Here is a 9,235-nt window from a genome sequence, read left to right on the forward strand (position 1 = left end):
CCCTCACCCCATCCTAAACTTCATCCAACCCTAACCCTAACTTTAACCCTAAACCTAAACCTAACCCAAACCCTAACCTTTAACCAAACTCTAGTCATAATGCTACTCCACCTCTAACCCTAAAACTAAGCCTTACATTAGCCCTGAACCTAAGTCTAGACCTAATCCTAACCCTAACCCTAAGTCTAACCTTGATCTTAAATAGAACACTAACTCTAATTCAAAACCTGAACCTAAACCGAAAACTTACGCTACACCTAACCCTAACCCTAACTCTAACCTTAAACATAACACTTACCCTAAACCCTCACCTTAACCATAAAACTAACCATAACCGTCACCCTAACCCCTAACCGTATCCTCCAACCCTAACCCTAATGCTCTGCCTAACCCTAACCCTAACACTAACGAGAAACCCTAAGCCGTAACGATAACTCTAACCCGAACCCAAACCCTAACCCCAACCCAAACCCTAACCCCAAACACCAAAGCCTTACCTAAACCCTAACCCCAAACACCAAAGCCTTACCTAAAGCTTAACCCTAACTCTAACACTAACCCTAAACCTGATCATAAACCTAACCCTAACCATAAACCAAAACTAAGCATGACCAGAACCACAGTGACTAACCGAGACACTCACCCAAACCCTCACCCTAAACTAAATCTCTAACCCCTAACACCTTACCATAACCATAATCCGAACCCTACCCAACCCTAACCCTAAACCTAACCCTCACCCCAACCACAAAGCCTGACACAAACCGTCACCCTAACGCGAATCCTAACACTAAACTTAACCCTAACCTAAAATCTAACCCTCACCCTAAAAGTAAACAGAACCCGTAAACTTAACCCTAACACGAAACACAACCTTAACATTAACCTGAAAACTAAACCAAACCTTAGCCATAACCCTAACCCTAAACCTCACTCTATCTTAAACTTCACCCTATCCCTAAACTAAAGCTCACCCTAACACTAAACCTATCCCTACCCCTAAACCAAACCATAATCTTAACCTTGGCGCACATGTCAACCTAAAACTAACCCTTACAATAACTCTGATCCTAACCCTCACCCTAAACGGAATCCTAATCCTAACCCTGAACATAACCCTAACCTAACCTTAACCCAGACTTTAAACCTACCATAAGCTCAAACCTAACCCTAACCCCTAACAAAAACTCTAACCCTAAACCTAAACCGAACCCTCACCTTTAACCAAAATTTCACCCTATCCAGAACCCTAAACCTAACCTAAATCCATTCAAATCCTAACCCTAACCAAAACTAAAGCTAACCCTAAACCTAACTCTAACCCTAACCCTAACCCTAAACCTAACCCAAACCCTATCCCTGACCCTAACCTGAACCCACCCCTAAAACTAACCCGAACCCTAACCCTCACACTTAACATAAACTTCACCCTAACCGAAACCCTAACACGAAACATAATACTAAATATCCCCCAACTCTGACCCTAACCCTAATCCTAACCATAAACCTAACCCTAACCCTAAACTTAACCCGAACCCTGACCCTAACTCTATCTCTAACCCTAATTCTAACCCTAGAACTTACCCTACACACTCAGCTCAAATGGAAACCTAGCACTAACCCTCACACTAACGTCGAAACCTAAACACTACCCTTAAGCTAACCTTACCTCTAACCTTAAACTAGCCCTAAACCTAACCATGACTTAACCCTAACACTTAACCTAACCCTAAAACTAATCTTAACCCTAAAACCTATCCTAACCTTAACCCTAACCCTAAACCCTAATGCTAAGTCTAAGCTCAACCCTGACCCTTAACTTCAACTTCACCATAACCCTAACCCTAAACCAAACCCTAACCCTAAAGCTACCCTAATCCTGACCCTAACATTAACACAAACACCAAAACCTAACCCTAACTCTAACTCGAAACCTAAACTTAACCTGATCATAACCTTAACACAAACACCTAACTCTAATATTTACACTAACACTAATCTTAACCTTCACCCTAAATCTAACCCTAAACTATCGCCTCACTCAAGCCCTACACCTAAACCTAACCCTAAACCTAACTCTAACCCTGACCCTAACCGTAACACTGTAAAACATCAGCTTAACTGTAAACCTAACACTAACCCTCACACGAACCCTAACCCTTTCTCTAAACCTAACCCTATCTCTAATAATAACCCTAACCCTGACCTAAACGTAACGCTTACCTAACTTTAAACTTAACCCTAACCTTAACTCTACCCGAACCCTAACAATAACTCTAAACCTAACCCTAAACCTAACCCTAACCCCTAGCACTAACTCTAACTCTAAACCTAACCCTAAGCCTAACCTAGCCCTGCCCCTGACCGTAAACCTAGCCTTAACCCTAACCTTACCCCTACCCTAACCCGGACCAAAAACCTAACCCTAACACTAATCTTAATCCTAAATCTAACCTAAACCTTAACCCTAACCCTTACCCTAACCCTCACTATTAACTGAAAATTCACCCTAACCCTAACTCTAACACTAACCCTAACCATAGCACTTACCCTAAACCCTCACCTTAACTGTAAACCTAATGCTAACTCTCACCCTAACCCCTAAACCTATCCCCAACCCTAAACCTAAAGCTATCCCTAAACTTATCCCTAAGCCTAACCCAAACACGAACAGTAACCCTAATCTAACACTACCCCTAACATGAACCCTAAAATTAACCCTATCCTAACCGTAAACCTAACCCCTAACACTAAGTATAACCCTCACCGTAATCCTAACCCTTATCTTAACCCTCACCCTGAACCGAAATGTCACTCTAACCCTGAATCTAAACCTAACACTAACCCTAAACGAAATTCCGAACCCGAACCCGAACCCTAAGCCTAACCTTAACACTAACCTGAACACAAAATCAAACTCTAGCCCTAACCATAAGAATAACCCTCACCCCATCCTAAACTTCATCCAACCCTAACCCTAACTTTAACCCTAAACCTAAACCTAACCCAAACCCTAACCTTAAACCAAACTCTAGTCATAATGCTACTCCACCTCTAACCCTAAAACTAAGCCTTACATTAGCCCTGAACCTAAGTCTAGACCTAATCCTAACCCTAACCCTAAGTCTAACCTTGATCTTAAATAGAACACTAACTCTAATTCAAAACCTGAACCTAAACCGAAAACTTACGCTACACCTAACCCTAACCCTAACTCTAACCTTAAACATAACACTTACCCTAAACCCTCACCTTAACCATAAAACTAACCATAACCCTCACCCTAACCCCTAACCGTATCCTCCAACCCTAACCCTAATGCTCTGCCTAACCCTAACCCTAACACTAACGAGAAACCCTAAGCCGTAACGATAACTCTAACCCGAACCCAAACCCTAACCCCAACCCAAACCCTAACCCCAAACACCAAAGCCTTACCTAAACCCTAACCCCAAACACCAAAGCCTTACCTAAAGCTTAACCCTAACTCTAACACTAACCCTAAACCTGATCATAAACCTAACCCTAACCATAAACCAAAACTAAGCATGACCAGAACCACAGTGACTAACCGAGACACTCACCCAAACCCTCACCCTAAACTAAATCTCTAACCCCTAACACCTTACCATAACCATAATCCGAACCCTACCCAACCCTAACCCTAAACCTAACCCTCACCCCAACCACAAAGCCTGACACAAACCGTCACCCTAACGCGAATCCTAACACTAAACTTAACCCTAACCTAAAATCTAACCCTCACCCTAAAAGTAAACAGAACCCGTAAACTTAACCCTAACACGAAACACAACCTTAACATTAACCTGAAAACTAAACCAAACCTTAGCCATAACCCTAACCCTAAACCTCACTCTATCTTAAACTTCACCCTATCCCTAAACTAAAGCTCACCCTAACACTAAACCTATCCCTACCCCTAAACCAAACCATAATCTTAACCTTGGCGCACATGTCAACCTAAAACTAACCCTTACAATAACTCTGATCCTAACCCTCACCCTAAACGGAATCCTAATCCTAACCCTGAACATAACCCTAACCTAACCTTAACCCAGACTTTAAACCTACCATAAGCTCAAACCTAACCCTAACCCCTAACAAAAACTCTAACCCTAAACCTAAACCGAACCCTCACCTTTAACCAAAATTTCACCCTATCCAGAACCCTAAACCTAACCTAAATCCATTCAAATCCTAACCCTAACCAAAACTAAAGCTAACCCTAAACCTAACTCTAACCCTAACCCTAACCCTAAACCTAACCCAAACCCTATCCCTGACCCTAACCTGAACCCACCCCTAAAACTAACCCGAACCCTAACCCTCACACTTAACATAAACTTCACCCTAACCGAAACCCTAACACGAAACATAATACTAAATATCCCCCAACTCTGACCCTAACCCTAATCCTAACCATAAACCTAACCCTAACCCTAAACTTAACCCGAACCCTGACCCTAACTCTATCTCTAACCCTAATTCTAACCCTAGAACTTACCCTACACACTCAGCTCAAATGGAAACCTAGCACTAACCCTCACACTAACGTCGAAACCTAAACACTACCCTTAAGCTAACCTTACTTCTAACCTTAAACTAGCCCTAAACCTAACCATGACTTAACCCTAACACTTAACCTAACCCTAAAACTAATCTTAACCCTAAAACCTATCCTAACCTTAACCCTAACCCTAAACCCTAATGCTAAGTCTAAGCTCAACCCTGACCCTTAACTTCAACTTCACCATAACCCTAACCCTAAACCAAACCCTAACCCTAAAGCTACCCTAATCCTGACCCTAACATTAACACAAACACCAAAACCTAACCCTAACTCTAACTCGAAACCTAAACTTAACCTGATCATAACCTTAACACAAACACCTAACTCTAATATTTACACTAACACTAATCTTAACCTTCACCCTAAATCTAACCCTAAACTATCGCCTCACTCAAGTCCTACACCTAAACCTAACCCTAAACCTAACTCTAACCCTGACCCTAACCGTAACACTGTAAAACATCAGCTTAACTGTAAACCTAACACTAACCCTCACACGAACCCTAACCCTTTCTCTAAACCTAACCCTATCTCTAATAATAACCCTAACCCTGACCTAAACGTAACGCTTACCTAACTTTAAACTTAACCCTAACCTTAACTCTACCCGAACCCTAACAATAACTCTAAACCTAACCCTAAACCTAACCCTAACCCCTAGCACTAACTCTAACTCTAAACCTAACCCTAAGCCTAACCTAGCCCTACCCCTGACCGTAAACCTAGCCTTAACCCTAACCTTACCCCTACCCTAACCCGGACCAAAAACCTAACCCTAACACTAATCTTAATCCTAAATCTAACCTAAACCTTAACCCTAACCCTTACCCTAACCCTCACTATTAACTGAAAATTCACCCTAACCCTAACTCTAACACTAACCCTAACCATAGCACTTACCCTAAACCCTCACCTTAACTGTAAACCTAATGCTAACTCTCACCCTAACCCCTAAACCTATCCCCAACCCTAAACCTAAAGCTATCCCTAAACTTATCCCTAAGCCTAACCCAAACACGAACAGTAACCCTAATCTAACACTACCCCTAACATGAACCCTAAACTTAACCCTATCCTAACCGTAAACCTAACCCCTAACACTAAGTATAACCCTCACCGTAATCCTAACCCTTATCTTAACCCTCACCCTGAACCGAAATGTCACTCTAACCCTGAATCTAAACCTAACACTAACCCTAAACGAAATTCCGAACCCGAACCCGAACCCTAAGCCTAACCTTAACACTAACCTGAACACAAAATCAAACTCTAGCCCTAACCATAAGAATAACCCTCACCCCATCCTAAACTTCATCCAACCCTAACCCTAACTTTAACCCTAAACCTAAACCTAACCCAAACCCTAACCTTAAACCAAACTCTAGTCATAATGCTACTCCACCTCTAACCCTAAAACTAAGCCTTACATTAGCCCTGAACCTAAGTCTAGACCTAATCCTAACCCTAACCCTAAGTCTAACCTTGATCTTAAATAGAACACTAACTCTAATTCAAAACCTGAACCTAAACCGAAAACTTACGCTACACCTAACCCTAACCCTAACTCTAACCTTAAACATAACACTTACCCTAAACCCTCACCTTAACCATAAAACTAACCATAACCCTCACCCTAACCCCTAACCGTATCCTCCAACCCTAACCCTAATGCTCTGCCTAACCCTAACCCTAACACTAACGAGAAACCCTAAGCCGTAACGATAACTCTAACCCGAACCCAAACCCTAACCCCAACCCAAACCCTAACCCCAAACACCAAAGCCTTACCTAAACCCTAACCCCAAACACCAAAGCCTTACCTAAAGCTTAACCCTAACTCTAACACTAACCCTAAACCTGATCATAAACCTAACCCTAACCATAAACCAAAACTAAGCATGACCAGAACCACAGTGACTAACCGAGACACTCACCCAAACCCTCACCCTAAACTAAATCTCTAACCCCTAACACCTTACCATAACCATAATCCGAACCCTACCCAACCCTAACCCTAAACCTAACCCTCACCCCAACCACAAAGCCTGACACAAACCGTCACCCTAACGCGAATCCTAACACTAAACTTAACCCTAACCTAAAATCTAACCCTCACCCTAAAAGTAAACAGAACCCGTAAACTTAACCCTAACACGAAACACAACCTTAACATTAACCTGAAAACTAAACCAAACCTTAGCCATAACCCTAACCCTAAACCTCACTCTATCTTAAACTTCACCCTATCCCTAAACTAAAGCTCACCCTAACACTAAACCTATCCCTACCCCTAAACCAAACCATAATCTTAACCTTGGCGCACATGTCAACCTAAAACTAACCCTTACAATAACTCTGATCCTAACCCTCACCCTAAACGGAATCCTAATCCTAACCCTGAACATAACCCTAACCTAACCTTAACCCAGACTTTAAACCTACCATAAGCTCAAACCTAACCCTAACCCCTAACAAAAACTCTAACCCTAAACCTAAACCGAACCCTCACCTTTAACCAAAATTTCACCCTATCCAGAACCCTAAACCTAACCTAAATCCATTCAAATCCTAACCCTAACCAAAACTAAAGCTAACCCTAAACCTAACTCTAACCCTAACCCTAACCCTAAACCTAACCCAAACCCTATCCCTGACCCTAACCTGAACCCACCCCTAAAACTAACCCGAACCCTAACCCTCACACTTAACATAAACTTCACCCTAACCGAAACCCTAACACGAAACATAATACTAAATATCCCCCAACTCTGACCCTAACCCTAATCCTAACCATAAACCTAACCCTAACCCTAAACTTAACCCGAACCCTGACCCTAACTCTATCTCTAACCCTAATTCTAACCCTAGAACTTACCCTACACACTCAGCTCAAATGGAAACCTAGCACTAACCCTCACACTAACGTCGAAACCTAAACACTACCCTTAAGCTAACCTTACCTCTAACCTTAAACTAGCCCTAAACCTAACCATGACTTAACCCTAACACTTAACCTAACCCTAAAACTAATCTTAACCCTAAAACCTATCCTAACCTTAACCCTAACCCTAAACCCTAATGCTAAGTCTAAGCTCAACCCTGACCCTTAACTTCAACTTCACCATAACCCTAACCCTAAACCAAACCCTAACCCTAAAGCTACCCTAATCCTGACCCTAACATTAACACAAACACCAAAACCTAACCCTAACTCTAACTCGAAACCTAAACTTAACCTGATCATAACCTTAACACAAACACCTAACTCTAATATTTACACTAACACTAATCTTAACCTTCACCCTAAATCTAACCCTAAACTATCGCCTCACTCAAGCCCTACACCTAAACCTAACCCTAAACCTAACTCTAACCCTGACCCTAACCGTAACACTGTAAAACATCAGCTTAACTGTAAACCTAACACTAACCCTCACACGAACCCTAACCCTTTCTCTAAACCTAACCCTATCTCTAATAATAACCCTAACCCTGACCTAAACGTAACGCTTGCCTAACTTTAAACTTAACCCTAACCTTAACTCTACCCGAACCCTAACAATAACTCTAAACCTAACCCTAAACCTAACCCTAACCCCTAGCACTAACTCTAACTCTAAACCTAACCCTAAGCCTAACCTAGCCCTACCCCTGACCGTAAACCTAGCCTTAACCCTAACCTTACCCCTACCCTAACCCGGACCAAAAACCTAACCCTAACACTAATCTTAATCCTAAATCTAACCTAAACCTTAACCCTAACCCTTACCCTAACCCTCACTATTAACTGAAAATTCACCCTAACCCTAACTCTAACACTAACCCTAACCATAGCACTTACCCTAAACCCTCACCTTAACTGTAAACCTAATGCTCTCACCCTAACCCCTAAACCTATCCCCAACCCTAAACCTAAAGCTATCCCTAAACTTATCCCTAAGCCTAACCCAAACACGAACAGTAACCCTAATCTAACACTACCCCTAACATGAACCCTAAAATTAACCCTATCCTAACCGTAAACCTAACCCCTAACACTAAGTATAACCCTCACCGTAATCCTAACCCTTATCTTAACCCTCACCCTGAACCGAAATGTCACTCTAACCCTGAATCTAAACCTAACACTAACCCTAAACGAAATTCCGAACCCGAACCCGAACCCTAAGCCTAACCTTAACACTAACCTGAACACAAAATCAAACTCTAGCCCTAACCATAAGAATAACCCTCACCCCATCCTAAACTTCATCCAACCCTAACCCTAACTTTAACCCTAAACCTAAACCTAACCCAAACCCTAACCTTAAACCAAACTCTAGTCATAATGCTACTCCACCTCTAACCCTAAAACTAAGCCTTACATTAGCCCTGAACCTAAGTCTAGACCTAATCCTAACCCTAACCCTAAGTCTAACCTTGATCTTAAATAGAACACTAACTCTAATTCAAAACCTGAACCTAAACCGAAAACTTACGCTACACCTAACCCTAACCCTAACTCTAACCTTAAACATAACACTTACCCTAAACCCTCACCTTAACCATAAAACTAACCATAACCCTCACCCTAACCCCTAACCGTATCCTCCAACCCTAACCCTAATGCTCTGCCTAACCCTAACCCTAACACTAACGAGAAAC

The sequence above is a fragment of the Elephas maximus genome (genome assembly GCF_024166365.1).
Source record: "Elephas maximus indicus isolate mEleMax1 chromosome Y unlocalized genomic scaffold, mEleMax1 primary haplotype SUPER_Y_unloc_1, whole genome shotgun sequence".
Classification (NCBI taxonomy): Eukaryota; Metazoa; Chordata; class Mammalia; order Proboscidea; family Elephantidae; genus Elephas; species Elephas maximus.